We start from the raw sequence: 18,651 nt of genomic DNA, 5'->3' as shown, positions 1-18,651 counted from the left end.
GTCTGCCTCTCGTTTTCTATTTTATTTTATTTTATTTTATTTTATTTTATTTTATTTTATTTTATTTTATTTTATTTTATTTTACTTTATTTTATTAATTTGAGAGAGAGAGAGAGCAGCACAAGCAAAGGGGAGAAGCAGAGAGAGACGCAGACTCCTGCCTAAGCAGAGAACACAAATCGGGGCTCAATTCCAGGACCCCAGGATCATGACCTGAGTCGGAGGCACACACTTAGCTGACTGAGTCACCCAGGCACCCTCTGCCTCTCATTTTCCATCAGTCTCCTTACTGTCCCTTAAACATGCCAGGCACACCACTCTCCAGACTCTCTGCACTTGCTGTTTCCTCTGCAGCAATGCTCTTCTACTAATACATGCACAACCCCACCCTTGATACTTCAGTATGTACTCACAAATCTCCTCCTTAAAATAGACAGCCCACCCCGCTCACATTCTGTCATTCCTTACTTCCTGTTCCTCTTTATTTCTACCATAATGGTACCTATCTCCAATTAATGTACTGTATTTTTTACTTATTTATTTGAGTATTATATATCTTCCCCCACTTCTACATAAGGCAAACTCCACAGGTTAGAGATTTTTATCTAAAGAGGTGTTGCATCCTTAACTGCCTGGAACAGTATGTGGTACATAGCAGGCATGTGATGAAAATTGATTGAATGAATTTAATAAGTGAATTTTGTGCTATGAGTATTTGAGAATGTCAAGGTCTTCATCTTGACCTTTATTTTGAGGATTTTATCAAGTCTCAATACCACACACCTTCCAATTGATCCTGTGCAAATAGTAGAGTTTCATTTGGCTATTTCACCCACTAGTGTGTTTTACTCCAAGTCACTTGGGTTAGCTCAGGTTAAGGCAGGTTACCTACTGAACACTGTCTTACTATGAGTAGATATGCAGGAGGAGATATAAAAGACAGGTGTAGTCCAAACCCCAAATCCCAATCCATTTCTTGCAGTTCACTTCTTGTGTAAACAGAGTTACATATAAAATTTCTAACAGAATGGAATCATTTGGGGAAGGTAGAATGGAAAATCGAGTGGGTAGCTTGAGAGAAAAACACTGGAAGTCGTAATTTGCCTTTCATAAATTCACACAAGTGAGAAATTCATCTAAAAATGGAAATTCTAAAACAACCAGAAAAAAAATGACTTACGAACCAAATTTTTGTTTCTCTTTCTCTTCTTTTGTAAAAGTAGCTTCCATTTCCTGTGATTTCATCCCCCAAAAGGGTCCATTAACATTGGTAAATGCACACCTGGAGCACAATTGTCCTTTCATTCTCATCAATCAGCAATACTTAGTGCCCACTTTTGATACCAAACACTGTGATATGTTTAAAAAGAATCAGACAACACTATCCTTATTTTTCTTAATTTTTCCAATTGGAATGAACAGCATTAGAAAAGCAATAATACCTCTTTAATTCACACACCGCTAAAGCTGAATTTGTAATTATTCAGAAGGAGGCCAGATTAATGTTTGCACTACCTCTAAAGAAAGTCTTTGTTAAATAAGTGTATTTTCCACAAAATTTCATGAAAACTATTTAAACTATTTAAGGTAATTATTTTCAAGTACCTTTAAGTATTTAAAAACACTCATTTACACATAGCTGTTGTTATGCTATTCAGAAATGATTTTGATCTATTTACTAAAAATAAATCATCAAAGGACATCTAAGCCATCATTTCTCTCAGACCTAGTCATGGTACCTTCCTTAAAAGAGGAAAAAACTGTAATTATTTGTGAATATTTTTTAGCTGAGGATTTTTCATATTAAATATAAATTAGTGTTTTTTCTATACTTAAACAAATATTAAAACATGCACCTGAAGTTATACAGGTGTGTACAGTATACAGAAATATACACAAATACTATATAGGTGGGGGTGGGATAAGAAAGGAAAGCAGATAGAAGGATGAATGGACAGAAGAAAGGACTAAAGGAATATAGAAGAAATAAAAACATTAACATTATATTTGAGGTAATCAAAACCAACTATGTTACAACAGATTACTCAGATGGACAACTGAAGCTTTCCATGAAATAGTTCTTTTTCAATTTATCCTCCAAATAAAGATATTTTGTATATTTTTTACAAGACATTATTTATTTATTTGAGAGAAAGAGAACGTGCATGCACAGGAGGCAAGGGAAAGGGGCAGAGGGAGAAGGACTTTGTGCTGTACAGGAAGCCTAACCTGGCTTGATTCCAGGACCTTGGGATTATGACCTGAGCCAAAGGCGGGTGCTTAACCAACTGAGCCACCAAAGTGCCCCTATTTTGTGTATTTATTACTGGTCTGGAAATTTTCCCACACATGAGGACCATAAAATTTAGATATTTTGTATTTCCAGTTAGTAGATGAATGTGGACAAGGCATGAATTTGGTTAAAGCTTACTATTCAAGAAGAGTAATGGACTAGGGTTCAAAAGTGTTATTCTTAAGCCTTCCATTTGTCATTTTTTAGTGGCAACATAGCATAGGAGGTTGAGAGCTCTAGAATTTGAAAAAGCCTGGGTTCAAATTCTGGCTTTTCCCTTTACTAGCTCAATAAGCAAATCACAACCTTTCTGTGCCTCAGTTTCCTCATCTATAAAATGAAGGCATAATAGTTTTGTATACTTTATAGGGTATTGCAAAGATTAAGTGAGTTATTGCCTATAAAGTGATTAGTATAGTACCTGGCACAAAGTAAGTACTCCATAATTGCTAGCACTTATTATTTCTATTATTGTTATTATAACTGAAACTCATTCATTATCTTTACATTTAGTTTCTTCATGTACTTAATGAAGATAAATGCTGTGTCACATGCCTGCCTTTCAAGCCAAGCCAGCAATGTAGCTGAGGCTCATGGAAGCAGGCTGGACCCAGTCTGTTAAATGCAGGATGAATAATCAACATTGAGATATGTAAATCAAGAAAAAAAGTCAGAATAATATAACTGAATTCTGATTTCTATTAAAGATATTTGAGCCTGTTTCATTGTTTGGATAGGACAAGCCAATGATTGGTGATTCCCCCAAACAAAACTGATATTCAACAATCTATTACTGTATAGGTTTTTATATAGGTTCCTGCCTGTAGATGCCCACATTTGTCCTGCACTCTCACAGTGTTGGGGTAAAGGAAATAAACTGAACCTTCATCAAAAGAGTCACAGCTTTAGACATTTATTCTCTGAAATTAAAATAAATCTATAGTCACTGTAGTAGCCTTCCAAAGAAAATGGTCCAGATCACTTTCTCTTTAATTAAAAAAAAAAAAAACACCTCAAATGTGCTAAAAAGCCACATACAAAAGAAATTTAAGGCATTCATTGCTCAACAGCTATTTCCTCTAGACCATCAGTAGTATGTGTATATCATGTCCTTGAAGTGAATTCTTGCATTTAAAAAGCATCTCTACAATTTACAATGTGTTTATATATGTTATTTAATTTGACATTTATAAAAACCAAGTAAGGGATAAATATATTTAATGTAAAGTAGATACTAATATTTTTAAAAAGTATATCTTGGAGAACGCAAGGTACTAAGCCAGGTCAAATGGTTAGTAAATAGGGAAACCAGATTCAGGTTCTAAATCAAATTCATTTGGTATTAAGTAACTTCTTGTCAAGAGTACTTTATGTGCTAAATACTGTGTTAAACTCAAGGGCTATAATTAGTCCTTGCCCTTTAATGGTTTTCAGTCTTAAGGAGATAATAGAAGAGCAACAAAGTCATTACGGAACAATGATAATGGAAGTTTCATTCATTCATTCATTCATTCATTTATTCATTCAGTATTTGGGGTCTAGCAGGAAACAATGGCATACTCCAAGTATTTATCTCTGGCTATGGCCTAATTATGGTCCCAACAGCATACAGGTTGTACTCTCAAATTAGGATAATTTAAGGAAGCTTTAGTAAAGGCGTGATATATCAGGGTAGAATAGTACAATTCCCCAGTACTAATAATAGTGGGGCTAAGAAAACAAGGTAGGAACACAATCACTGGAATCTAGGACAGTCCTATACAGAGAACCATAATGAAAAGAGCTGTTAAGTTTGACTGCAGAACAACATCACTAGGATGATACTCCAGGGTGGGAGTCAGGAAAATAAATACACCGAACTCACCTTCCTCTTACTCCTGATGAAACTCCCATTGGCTGAACCTAACTGGAAGCAAGAGATTAAGGGAACTCATAGACATATAAGCAGCCTCATAGGGCATAGGGATAGAGAAGGGTAGAATGTGAGTATGGAGAGGCCAACGGTTCTAGAGGGCAAAAGTGTGAAGTCAGCTTCACTGGGCTGAAATAAGGTATTAAGAGGGCCAGGTTCCCTCTGGATATCTTAGAGGAGAATTTGTTCCTTGCCTCTTCCAGCTTCTGGCAGCTGCCAGCAGTACTTGGTTTGCTGGCCACATCACTGCAAGCTGTCTTTATGGTCACAGAACCTCCTCTTCTGTGTGTGTAATCCTCCATTTTATAAGGACATCTGTAATGGAATTTAGGGCCCACCCCAGAAAATCCAAAATAATCTCCACATCTCAAAATCCTTAGCTTAATCACTTATGCAATGTTACAAATGAAGGAACATTTGTAAGTTTCAAGGGTTATGGTGTGATATGTTTGGAGAACTATTTTTCTATATACCATAGTCTTCATTTTTCACTGTGAGGAAAAAGTATATATAATACTTAAAACTGAAAAATCAAGCAGTGACAACACAAGCCTGTTTTTCAGCGAGATGGAGGTAAATACCCAAAGAATTAGCTTAAAAGGATAAAAAGGGTGACTGTGGAGGGGTAAATAAATTTGGAGGAGGATGTCCTCCACCAGGGCTCCACTACAGTAAATATTTAAACATTAATGCCCTAAAGCATCCCTTGTGTGCTACTAATTAATCTCTCTCTTATGTATCAATGGAGGATACTATCGCTCTGCTATTATTAGGAGATTTCGGGTGGGGGGAGCAGCCCCTGAAATCCTATTCTATGGAGCTTAGTTCTCTCCTATAACCCTGGTTGAGAGAAGCATTTGGAGCTGGACATAGAAGTAAAAGTGCAACAAAAGAAGGAGTAGAAACAGCATCTTTCGAAGGAGAGGCAACTATTCTTCTACAACTGATGAGGAAAGAAGGAAATAGTATAGATGGCTGGTCAATTCAAGTGTGTAGTAAGTTGTTGAAGAAACACACATGATAACCCTTATTTTCTCTGTGTGGAAGAGATTTTGCACAAGTCTACTTCATTCCCCTCTGTTATGACTGTCGCCTGTAAGACGAAGCCATTAAGACTCAACTCTGAAAGATCACTTTGTCTTTTTAAGCCAGTGATCCAACTTCAGCTTGGTATCTGAGTTAACATCAGCTAATAATCATTTTCTTAAGTGTTCTATTCCATTTACATCTCTCGCCTCCTAGAAGAAAGAATGTTAGTGGTGAGGAAAGCTGTCAAGCCTCTGATTACTGCCTACAAATGTTATCACTTGCTACTGTTCAACAATGTTCTGATGAAAATATTACTACTAATGGAACAACGTGCATATGTTCTTAGGATAGAAATAGTATTGCTACATTCTGTTTGCTTACACATAAAGTAAATTAACATTGAACTGAGGTGAAAAGTAATTCCTTGAGCAAAGTTCTCATGAAATTTTAACTCGGAATGCACACATTTCTTAGGAGATGGCAAGAGACTTCAGACTTGAACGCTTTCCTAAATAAAACCTCATCTCTCAGTAGGTATTATTATAGAATGAAAGCAGTTCCAATTTCATATTTTTGGGTACACTAAATTGTGGTTAGTGTCATAAACTTTCCCCAAGGAGCTGACAAAGGGCAAGAGATAGAGCCAGAAACCACGATCAAATCAATCTACAAGCAAATTTCATAACAGCCATCTATCTAGTTGTCTTTCCTGAATTCAAACTAAATTTTTTAAAAGCATGTCCAATATCTTCAACGATAATGAAAGCAATGCAAATTTAAATGTAAAAGACTTCTAGAATGTAGTATATTTAAAAAGTAAAGGGTAGGTAAATATAAGAATTTTACATGAAGTAAGGAATAGCAAAGGAAGTTTTAAATTAAAACCAAAGAAAATTTATATTTATCAAGCATATTAAACTTTTCATGTACTTTTATCAATACTTCCAAGAGTGAGACTCTATTCTAAGGAAATAGTTTTACGTGTTTAGAGTCACATTAGGTCAAGATGTTCATCACAACATTATTTTTTGTTCAGAATTATTCTTAGTTTTTAGTTTTAAAAGCTAAGAAACAGGGGCTCCTGGGTGGCTCAGTCAGTTGTCTGCCTTTGGTTCAGGTCATGATCTCATGGTCCTGGGATGGAGCCCCTTGTCTGGCTTCCTGCTTTGTGGGGAGCCTGCTTCTCCTTCTCCCTCTGCCTCTCCTCCTATTCGTGCTCTCTCTCTCTCTTAGATAAATGTAAAAAAAAAAATCTTTAAAAAAAATAAAATAAAAGCTAAGAAACAAAGTATCAGTGGGAGAGAGGAGTGAGGAAAGGTTATAGCACATCTATTCAATGGAACGTCTTGTAGTCATTAAAATTATTTTTGTAAAATAATACCACACTGTTTAACAGAGGAAACTATAGATATATAGATGATAGATAGTAAGATGTCCAAAAGGTATTAAGTGGTAAATTAAGTTGCCAAACCAAATACAAAATGTGATCCCAGTGTTACATATGTATACAGATGGGTTTATCTTCAAACATATAAGCAAAAATTTGGAAAGTTATACACTAAATTTTACTGCATTTTTTATGTGGTGGAATTACTGTTGTTTTAGACACTAACATATTATTTGAAATTTCTATAACTAACATGAATTACTCATAGAATAAGAATAGGAAAGAGAAATATTCAGTTTTGCTTTAAAAATTAGGCTTGCTAGATGTTTCTTTTTTAAAGATTTTATTTCTTTATTCGTGATAGACACAGAGGGAGAGGCAGGCTCCCTGCAGGGAGCCGGATGAGGGACTCATCCCAGGAACTGGAACTGGGGACCACGCCCTGAGCCAAAGGCAGATGTTCAACTGCTGAGCCACCCAGGTGTCAGTTGCTAGGTGTTTTAAATGACTAAGGAAAATTTTCATGTAATATCAAATGCAAAAGCAGGCTATGAAACTATATGTAAGGGCTCAAATATGTTACAAAAATGCAAAAAATATGCCAAAATGAGTAGTATATTGAGTGACAATTTTTCCCACTCATTTTCATACTTTTCAAAATTTCAACAATGAATATTTATTAATTAAAAAATAAGAAACAGACAAACATAAAGATTCATAGAAAGTGTAGAGCTACATGCAAAAAGCTAGTAACTAATGTTCACCATTGAAAATTTTCCACTGGAACGCACTCAGTATGGTGTTTATGACAGGCACTTCCTGCCAAATGTTCATTTATTCCTTTAAAAAATGATCTTGAAACTTCATAGACTAGAGCTCCCAAATTTCTAGCTTCTGGGGCTGTCTGGCCAATTCAATCAAGTATGAACAAATCAGTGGCTAAGGTGACTAAGTTGTTAACAAAAGATGGAGCAATCATATTATGTGTCTTTCAGCTTTTGTCAAATGGATAAATGCAAAGTAGAGATAACAATGCTTTAAATTCAGAGGTTGAAAAAGAGGGCAGTCTTGCAACTTAAGAAACTTAATAAATAGGGGTTGAGGGAGTGTAGGGAGGGCAAATGTGTAGGATTTAAATTAGGTTTTAAAGGATGAACAACATCTGATTAAAATCAGAGAAAGCATTTATTATAGTCATCATGTATGCATAACTGGGTTGAAAATTAACACTTTGCCACTTAGATATGCAAAGAAAAGTATTTTCTTGTGATTTACAAGGGTCATAATATTTATCTTGAGCCTAATTCTGCAGGAAGTTGGTAGCTGAGGAATGTGAGTTTACTAACTGTTGGTTTCTCAGTCTCTTAAACTCTTATTGATGACTCAATATTTTAAGACTAATGCTCAGTTTTTCAGATTTCCTCTGGAAGCAATGGAGGAATAAGTTATTCTATGTAAAAAGAATAATTGGTATAATCACAAGGTTATGAAAGTTCCTAATTGTATTTCTCTCTCCATAGACCGACCATGGTAAAATGGAGGCATGCCATATCCTTTAAATAATGGAATTTAGCCATGCTATCTTTACCAAGAACAGATGTTAATTTGGGAATAGCATAGTCTAAATCTCAGTCTAAAGACTGTGAATAGAAATGTTTTCTCAATTAGCGAGGAGCCTCCCCCTTCCCATATTGTGAAATGTCACATTTGGTTTCTTCCATCTGAGGGACCCTACAGAGAAATAATCTCTTCTAAGGAGTTATAAGGTACTTTAAATGCTGTTCCCTTGTTTCTCTAAGAAAGAGCCAAGATTCTAGAAATTTCTTTAGGCTTAGTAGTTTGGAAGTGTGGGGAATCAGGGAGACAAGGATGCCAATACTTTTTTTAAGCATCCTCTTCTTCCCATTCAGCTTTCCAACTGTGCTGCCCTTCTGCCTTGCTGACTAAAGGGACTAATTGCTCACCAGTCACTTGGTGGCTCTCAGTTCTGTTTCTTTTCATTAAAGGGAACTCTTGCTCTGCCACAAATCCTGAGGAAGGAAGAAGTTGAGAAGATCTAGGCTGAAGAATGTGATATGCCTTGTGATTCATTCAAAATTGCTTTTTCCTTTTGACCTACATCCACTGTGTCTGGGCCAAGTCTGTGAACCTAGGCTCCCCTACCACTCAGGATGCACTCATTATGCATCAAACATACTACCAGGAAAGTCTGAACATAGCTTTTATTACCAGCCTGCAGAGACCAGGCATAACTCTAAAAACTCTAGTAGTTGGCCTTCCCATGAGGCCCTCAGTCCATTTCAGGATGGACTGGATAGGTCTGATTTATCCATAGCCCAGCCAAGGTCTGTCTTTGGGTCATTCACCACTAATCAAATGTGTCCTGAGCATCCACCACCTACCAGGCCCTGAGCTTCAGTTCAAATTGGAAGGAAAAATGGAAAAGACATGTTTCCACACTAAAATATATCAGAGGCTAAGGTGGAATTAAAGGCAGACATGGAAAGATTTTATCTTAAGATTGGATTATAGAGGGTCTGGGAAGGGAGTGGGTACTGGAGGTGTCTGGAAGGTAAACTGGGGCTAGATTATGGAAAACATTTAATTCTGAGTGAAAAAGACAAAATGCGACAAATCTTATTTCTTAAGCAGTGGTATTTCTGTGATTTATGTCAACAGTTTATTTTTGAACCTTAAAAAAAGTTATTTTGGTCACTTTAAATATACCACAAGCACATTTTTAAACTCTTAGATTTTGTTAACACCTGCAGCTTTGTCATTGTACAAAATAAGTCACATTAAATGCTAAGTGGAAAAGCTTAAATTAAGTCTTTCAAGAATAGCCTCATCTGGAAACCAATTCTTATGGTGAGGTTTTGGAGCACCACTGCTCTAATACCATGCTAATCATTCTTAAATTTGACTCTGTGATAGAACCTCAAGGCGATGTGAAGATTGGAGGTGAATTGCTTGCAGGTCATTCATCAAAATCATTAATGAGTGTCTATTAACATATGATCTATGCTAGGTGCTATTTAGAAGGAAATTAAAATCACAATTCACCCTTTTCATATTTACAACCCTAAAAGAAATTTAATTCTAAAAACTAATGCCTCAATTTGAAGTTCATATTGATTTTTAGCCTATCATCATAAATCTGTTACATGATCTTCGCTTTTTCAAGAATCTTGCAATAATGCTAAATACATTTTAGTTATAAAGTGCCTACTCTATTATATTTCTACCGAGCATCAATTAAGTGCTTGACCTTTACATATACTACCTAATTTAATCTTTACAACAACCTCATGAGACAGACTTTACTATCCTCATTTCAAAACAAGTAGCCTGACTCTCAGCAAAATTAAGTAACAGGATTTAGTTACACAGCTAAAAAGAACCCAACCTAGTTTTGCCTGATTGTAAACCTGTTCTCCTTTTCTGGCACACATTGCCTGGGCAGCAAGTTAAGAAAATACAACATAGAGAGGATTACAATGAGGACATATACCTGGCATGGAGGGTCATAAACGTTGGCATGTCCGGTTCTATCTAATGGAGTCAGCAAAAAAACTCTTCCCACAGAGAGATGGAGATCTAGGTCCAGACTTAAAAGTAAGTGCTTTTACTAGATAGAGGAATCAACATGTCATGTTCAAACACAAGTCTGAGTGGAAAACCACGCTGGTTTTAGAGATCCTCTATGATTTGATAATGTTAGGGCACAGAGTATGCATGGAAGAGTCCTACTAAGTGAATTAGCCAGAGAATAAATCATGAAAAGCATCCTAGAGTTTTGCTTGATGGAAAGATGTTGTTTCTAGAAAATAAAAGTTTTATTTAAGGGAATTGTGTGGCTATAACTGAGGTTCCTTTGCTCAGGTTGCCAAATGGAAAATGTCTCCCCAGGTGAAAATGATTTGTTCATTTATTATCATAACATGCTAGAAACTGTGCAAGGCACTAAGGACACAGTGATAAGAAAGATACTCTCCTACTTAGGATACTCTATCGTAATTGATATTGAGGTTGACTCTCCATTCTCCATCCCAGCACTCCCTTTTGCTATTTTAAGGACTGACCTCAGTGACAAGGCTGTAATGATTTTCCAAGTCAAATATAATAATTCCACCTCTCTTTCAAGTGATTGGTTCAGGAAACCAGATTTAAGCCAATCAGAGACTTTAAATGTCCTTGAGATAATTCTTGTCCATAGGTGGATGCATAATTCAGTTTTTAGGAGACTGATGGGCAGATTGATTGATAAACCACTTTATTTCAAAGAAAGATTTGAGGCAGCCTGCAGATGTGCATGCAAAGTAGCAGGATAAAGAATAAACTGATGAAGAATAAGGGAAATAAAAAAATAATGAACAGTTACTAGAAGAAGCAAATTTGATCCTAATGTTCTTAGGAGAAAAAGCAAAAAAGAAAAAATGAATAGTTGTAAGAATCACCAGCCAATTGCATGATAACAACAAAAACATCTTACACTTACTAAGTAGTTATGTTTAAGCACTGTTCTAAAATTTATGATATATGAATGTATTTAATTCATATTAGTTCATTTAATCTACAGCACAACCCTATGAGGTGGGTAAAATTTTCATCCCTGCCTTTGAAATGAGAGACAGTGAGGCCCATAAAGTTTAAAGTCTCAGATCTAATAAGTGACAGCTAAGAAAAAGATAGAAACAAATGTACTCAGGGGAAAACACAGTGATCTTAATGCATTGTCAGAGAGAAATGCCTCTCAAGGGTCCTCCTAAAGGGAAATTTTGCATTATAATAGTTAACTTGCTTGTGCTGCAATGCAGAAAATTCCATGGCAGAAAACAAGATTTTTTTTTTTTTTTTTAATGTAGGGAAAAGTCCATTCCGTGAAGGATCAGATTTAGAAGTAAAGTCTGGATGCTCTGAAAGATCTTTGTATTTCCTCTCAGTAGTTATGATCCTTTTCTTAACCAGATGAGTACGGTTGCAAGCTTCAAAAATACAGGCTTAAACTGATTGTGAAATGAATCCTTCATTGGGTACTGGAAAATTTATTCACCTAGCAACTATCTTTCAAAGATACATACTGTCTCTATCTTTCTAATTTGCTATTTGAGGTTTCCAGTAGAATTACTATCTTGAGAAATATTCTTTCTTACAATAAATAGAAGGTATCATCAGACACCATCAACAATGTCTTGGATTGTCTTCCACTCAGACAATGATTCTGCCATTAAAATCATAGGCAAATCTCTGGTGTTGATTTTTTAGGCATGTGGCCCAGGCAGACGTAGCCCTTTCTAGTAATATCCCCTCACCACACCTGAGTTACTCGATTCCCCCCAGGCTTTCTCATTCTCTCCTCATTAAAAGCCATGACCAGGAATGGATCTGAACAATTGGCTTCCACTAAAGTTAAATACAGATGAGGCTTAATATCTACTTACATTTTAACCACGGAAAGAACCTGAAGGATCCAGTCACTGAATGTTGGAGGCAATCTGATCTAGTTGACCTAGCCTTTGAAAGAAATGTTATAAATTGAGAAAGGAGCATAAGGAAGAGAGAAGCAAAGGGATTAAGGTTCAAAAGTTACAGTGTACATTTCACTATTACACAAATATTATAAGGCAAAGTATTTTCTGTAAATGAAGAGGTGAATGTTTCGCTGTAATATCACAGCATAATAGATGTAATTTACTTATTTTTCCTAAAGAGTTTCAAACTTACAAAAATGATAAAAAAAAAACTTTCTTTTCAAGATAAGTGCAACTCAATGTCTTATTCACACAGATCAATACAAGTCCATGAACTCTTTTCTATTGGTCTGTGAGACATACACACATTGAAAATAAAAATGTGAAACAAATAATTTTAAGGCAATTTGACAGAATAAGTTTTTGTCTATTGCAACAAATATTTTTACATTGGGTTTTTAAAATCTTTTTTCAAAATATATTTTTCAAGCAATTCATTTTTATTGTATTTTACAAAAGAATTGGTCTATGATGGACTGAATATTTTATAAAAACATAACTCTCTCTTCTCCACAGTTAGTTTGAGAAGTATTACACTATAGCATAAAGAATTCTGTGTTAAATAGGACGCTGTCATATTTTGTTCTAATACAAATAAATGGTACAGGCAAGTATCAGAGGTTTAAAAATATTTTGTAGGGATCCCTGGGTGGTGCAGCGGTTTGGCGCCTGGCTTTGGCCCAGGGCATGATCCTGGAGACGCGGGATCGAATCCCACGTCGGGCTCCCGGTGCATGGAGCCTGCTTCTCCCTCTGCCTGTGTCTCTGCCTCTCTCTCTCTCTCTGTGACTATCATAAATAAATAAAAAATTAAAAAAAAATAAAAATATTTTGTAGAAGTCTTCTGTCAACTAACCTAACTTTTCTATGTGTGTATATGTGTGTGAACTAAGAAAAGATTTGCATTGTCTGTGTAATCAAATATATATCCAAGAATTAATATTTAAGAAATACTATAATCAGGAAATAATACTAAATGATGGAAGATAAAGTAATTTTCCAGGAGCTGTTAGAACTCTAACCGAGGAAGGGATGTCTACTGGTGCTGTTGCATTTTTGGCAAATGGCTGAAAATGGAGGAAAGATTAATAGAGTCATAAGGAGCTGGAAATCACAGAATCATACTTTTTTGTTTTGACAGACGAGGTCAGAATAAGGAAGAAATTGTTGGAACTGAAAAATGAACTGGTGGGTGAGAACTGCAGTTCCCATTATATATACAGTTCACATATATACATCATATATAAATACATCTTTGCCTCTACTTTGTAATATCCAGAATCAGATATTAGAGTGGGAAGAAACCATCACTATCAAATAATACCATTTCTGTATTTTACAAATGAGATAACTGAAGACTTTGGAGGTTAAGTGAGCATGCCTGAAATCACTGAGTACTTAAAAAAGGAAAACCAGGAAAATTAGAACCCAAGTATTCTAATTTCCATTTCAGTAATATGTGGCACCATGTTATGGGACTTTCAAGTGAGCTACTGTATTAATTCCTCAGGAAGAGTCTTCTACCCAGTACACAAAGTAGCTATTTCATAAGAATGAAGCCTTGCTTTTCTTACACACATCGATGAAAAAGTGTTTTATTAAACAAACTAAATGATTAACGATAATGATAGGACCAGAGGAATTTTGCCAAGTAAAGATGACGTTTTTGGGTGGATGATACAATTAATGAAAATAAGAGAATTTCGGGGTTAGAATAAACCTCAACTAATCTATGTACACACAATGGAACTACCATCTATCTTACCAACAAGAAGAATGGTAATGGATCCAATTCCAACATTTCTGTGTTTTGGGCTCATAAAAACTATGCTAATTTATAAAAACAGAAATTAATTCCTGAGTACTTCTATAATCCAGGTACCAAGCTAGCCCTTTATTTAAAAGCTTCACAATAACCTTTTGAAAATGTTATTATGATACATTTTACACATGGGATAATTAAAGGTGAGAGAATTCAAGTAAGTTGTACATGTTAGATTGCTTATATGAGATCGGACTTCAATCTCCTTGTATACCCTTCATTCATATCTATTATACCATATTGTGGTCTAGCTAGTTTAGTCAGGGTGATATGATAGGCAGCCAAGAGGGCCCTGGAATCAGATTGTCTGGGTTCAAATCCAGCTTTCACTGCATAGTAACTGTGACTCTGGGAAAGTTATTCAATTTCCCTGTGCCTGCTAAAAAGAATTTCCTGTAAAATGGCAGGGGGTTATGGTGAGGATTCTAAACATTTAGCATATAGTAAGGACTCAGTAAATATTAGCTATTATTACCAAGGCTCAAGGAGCCAACTCAAGCTAAAGTAGACCTTCTGGTTCTCTTGGACACAACAAAGTCATTTTTTTTAATTCTACCGTCGCTCATCTTCCTGTCTATAGGCTCTCCACCTGGTGGGAAGAAGGTAATCGTAATCCAGCTTCTATAGTACGTCTCAGAGAAGTCATCTATTTCCCCTGCTGAGGTAACTAGGTTCAGACATTCCCCATGCTAAAATTTGATTAGAAGGATCATCAGCTTCTGAGGATCCCAGGGGTCATCAGGAAAACTTCAAAAACAAACAAAAGAACTATTTGAAGATGGTAATGAAATGGTAAAGTTATAAACCAAATCAATATTCACCATAAGAAACTCTGAATATTATACTTCTAATTAAGAAGCGTATTGTTTAGAACAGTGGTTCTCAAAAATGACATTAGCTTGAAACGCTCTTAGAGTTCGAGTTAAATTTAGAATGATCCAATTCCAATTACAGCAGGATCTCTGAGGGTGGAGCTGAGGTATCAGGGTTTGTTTTGTTTTTTAAGCTCCCAGAGGATTCTAATGTACAGCCAAGGTTGAGAATGACTGCTTTAATGCCACCGAAAAAAAAATTTTTTTCGAGGTTGAGTTTAGAAATGTGCATTTTCAGAAAACAACCCATATGATACTGATGATTGGCTATATTGGAAATCACTGGTTTAGGACACACGACATCTCAAGAAATAGCAGAGGGTCTATATTTACACTTATAAAGTCTGAGGAATCATTACTAATGGAGCTTTCAGACAGAAAATATTTGGTAATAGTTTGGATTTCAGTTCATGAAATTGGAAATAGATTCTTAAGATCTCATTATTTACTAACCTATAAACAATGTAAAGGAATTGGAGATTTAAGGTGAAATGTAAATGTGTATTTCCTGCTTCCATTATATTTAAATCATAACCCTTGATATTGAACCAACATAATTTGTTTCTTACCTACCAGAAATCATTTTCATATGCAAATTGTATGAAATTCAGCCTTTATAATACAGAAGAGACAGCACAAAAATCACAGCTATGTAGCAACCAAGCAAAAACAGTGCTGATTTATGAAACTTCACAGACTTAGAAATAGAAACAAAGCACTAAATATTCATGAAATCCCATACAGTGCTTGCACATAAGTTACATCTCAGTGATTTGTAACTTAGTTATAGGGAAAAAAAATAATAATCTGAGCACATCCAAACATGTGGAACCTTTCAAGTGTTAAGTTTCACTAATTTCTGGTCTTTCTTTGGTCATAAATTTGGTCTTATTTTGGTCTTATTTGAGTCATAAATAAATTATGATATGCTGTAAATGGTTGGCCATAATCTAAACCTCCCAAAGAAAAGTAAACAAAGATTTCATCAGCAAAACAAGAGAGTAACTACGGAAAGAAGGATTTAATGAAAATCTTCTCTGATTGCAATGTTTTTTTTTAAAGTGGTAAAAGCTTTTTAAACACACAAAGACACAAGTGAAAGAAGCAAGTAAAATTCTGTCACTCAACAAAACAACATCATAAACCTACCATGCAAACAGAGTTAAAATAAGAAAACAATCTGTGCTGTGTACTCTTTGAATTAATCATAAATTCAAGAAATAATCTGAGAGCTAATACAATAATCAAGAAAATATTAAATTTCGTTGAGTTACCTTGCCAATTTTGGTTCTAGTTTCATAACATAATTATCCCAATTTTATTTACCTATACTAATGACAGATGCAGACTTCAAATACAAATACTATGCCCACAATCCACATTTAAGGTAGAAAGATTAAAAATATATCACTGGTGAAATCTAACAATTGAACCCAAGGTCTATTTGTTTATTTCAGATACACTGGGTTTTTAAAAAATATATAATTCAATTAATTGCTAAAAATCACTTCTATTCATTTTTTTTTGCAACCTGTGATTTTTTTTTCCTTCAATGTGTAATAAACCATAATTAACTCCAAGTAGCTCTGGAACATAGTGCTGTTTTTTTTAACAACTGTTTAAAGAACTTCTTTAATTAGAAAAAATTTACAATCAAGATATGCTCTCTTTTTGTGTGTGTGAAGGGAGGGTGCTTGTTTTCAAATGGCTTTAGTTTACCTGTGACACAAATATATGGTCAGAGATAATGTATCACCTCCATTGAAATGCTCTTACTGTTCTTAAAAAAGCAAGTGTGATACTGGGATGTATAAATAGTAGTTAAGCATTAGGAATGTGAGGTGACATAGCCAGTGTAATACTTACACTGGTCAGACCCGGAGGAGTACCAATTACTTAGATTTTGAAATTTAAGAGAGAGATGTAGACAGCAGTAAAAATTATCAAAGGCTATAAATATAGAAACCCTAATGAAGGCCTTGACAAAATGAGATTATTCAGCAAAGGAATCTTTTAATAATAGTTCTCAAGTATATGAAGAGGATGATATCAGCTGCTCTTCATCTTTATTGAGGAATGAATAAGCAAGAGTGAGATTAAACTTTAGGAGAGTAGACTTAAGAGAAGTATAATAGAATTTCCCAAATGACTTGTATTTTTAGAAAGAGCAAATCATCAACAGGGTCTGTGGAATTTCCTTCCCTGAAGATGTTTATAAATAAGGCATATTTTCCTTGTTCAAAATGTTTCAGCAATGTCTTGCAGAGAGAAGTAGTCTACTATCATAGAATCTCAAGAAAGGTCATGTTTCCCAATCACCATTTATTGCTATAAAATATACTAAAAACGGAGACTTAATATGTAGTTATAAGAATTAAATGTTGAAATAGTCAAGAGATTTTATGATCTATAGCTTAAAATACGTTTAATCCCTATTAGACAAACTAAGGAAAATGAGAAACCTTTTTCTTTTAGTTAACTAGTAATTTTCTACATGGCCATATGACTAAAGTTTTTTTCCAGGGACCTTAATCTATCATTATATATGGAGGGAGCCTGCTACCATAAAAATGCAATAAGATGACAGTGCCTTCCGGGCCCTCACCTGACGTAGGAGTTCATGGGTAAAAACTCACTCTAGTTCAAGGAGTCAGGTGGAATCATGAACTATTTAAAGAGGCATACCTTCAGCATGTGACCCTCTCATCACAGCTTACTATATAATCCCATGGGAGAAAGAAAACAGTCAATACTTTGCAACCTCTACTCCACTGTTTTTGCCCCTCCAGGAAAAAGATAAATAGCAAGTGAAGAAGAATCTGGAACATGTCTCTATATAGACCAGTTCTGCTATCCCTTTTCAAAGTTTTCAACATCTATCTATAGCCTATATACATAAACAGCTAACATTGATAAAGTATGTGTGATATACATATAGTATATAAGGCACTATTATTAATGGCTTATATTTGTTCTATTCACTTAATCCTTAGAGTCTTGAGAAGTTGGTACTATTTTTGTTATCCATTTTCTGGAAGAGGAAACTTTTGCAAAGATATGTTAAATAATTTGTCCAAAGTCACCCAGATATGAAGCTATTGAGGTAGGATTCATACCCAGATAGTCTGGCACCAAAGCTCCTGTGCAAATTTGTCATAACATCAAACTGCTTCTCTGCAGTTGGATTAAATATAATGGAAATTAGAAATCAACCATTTCCATTCTACTCCTCATACTTGGAAACATCAATAATAACTATTTTTCTAGGCTCCAAACACAGAGCAGGACCCTCCAAAGTTAATGAAAATAAAATATTGCTTTAAAAATATATAATTTTCAAGAAATAAAATAATAGCTTATTGTCATAAATTCATTTATCCACTGGCAAAATCTCTTTTCTTATGTCTATGAAAGGAAGAAAACAGATTGACACTAATAAGCTGTTTCTTGTTTTTCATTGTAGTTTATTTGAAACGAGAGCTCATGAATTGAATTGATAAGAAGTAAATTAACATATAAGGATATGAAGCAGAATGTATTTACACAAAAAGTGACTGTTGGTGAAGTAAACTGCTAAAGTCAACAATTGCAAGTAACATTTGAAAAGACAAATTACTAGAAGTTAGTATATAGAATATATATTCTTTATATGTCTTCAGTCTCTCTTATCACCAAATTTGAGTTTATCATAAATGTAATTATAATCTTGATTTTAAAGGTCCTAGAACATGGGAAAACCATGTCAGAACTATAAATATTACTACAATGTCACGATCTTACACTAGCTAATTCATAAAAATTATCC

At 34.9% G+C, this 18,651-nt stretch overlaps 1 protein-coding gene across 9 annotated transcripts in view; it reads right to left on the bottom strand.

Annotated features, from left to right (window-relative positions):
- The window catches only part of HDAC9 (histone deacetylase 9), a 1,020,499-nt gene that overhangs the window by 929,233 nt on the left and 72,615 nt on the right, over nucleotides 1–18,651 (bottom strand). For all 9 annotated transcript variants that reach the window (XM_049093664.1, XM_049093655.1, XM_049093656.1 and 6 more), the window contains one exon: nucleotides 12,063–12,135. The gene's annotated coding sequence lies outside the window, so the exon portion shown is untranslated. The remainder of the gene's footprint in view (nucleotides 1–12,062; nucleotides 12,136–18,651) is intronic.

The sequence above is a fragment of the Canis lupus genome, chromosome 14 (genome assembly GCF_003254725.2).
Source record: "Canis lupus dingo isolate Sandy chromosome 14, ASM325472v2, whole genome shotgun sequence".
Taxonomy (NCBI): domain Eukaryota; kingdom Metazoa; phylum Chordata; class Mammalia; order Carnivora; family Canidae; genus Canis; species Canis lupus.
This window is presented reverse-complemented; position numbering and strand designations above follow the sequence as displayed.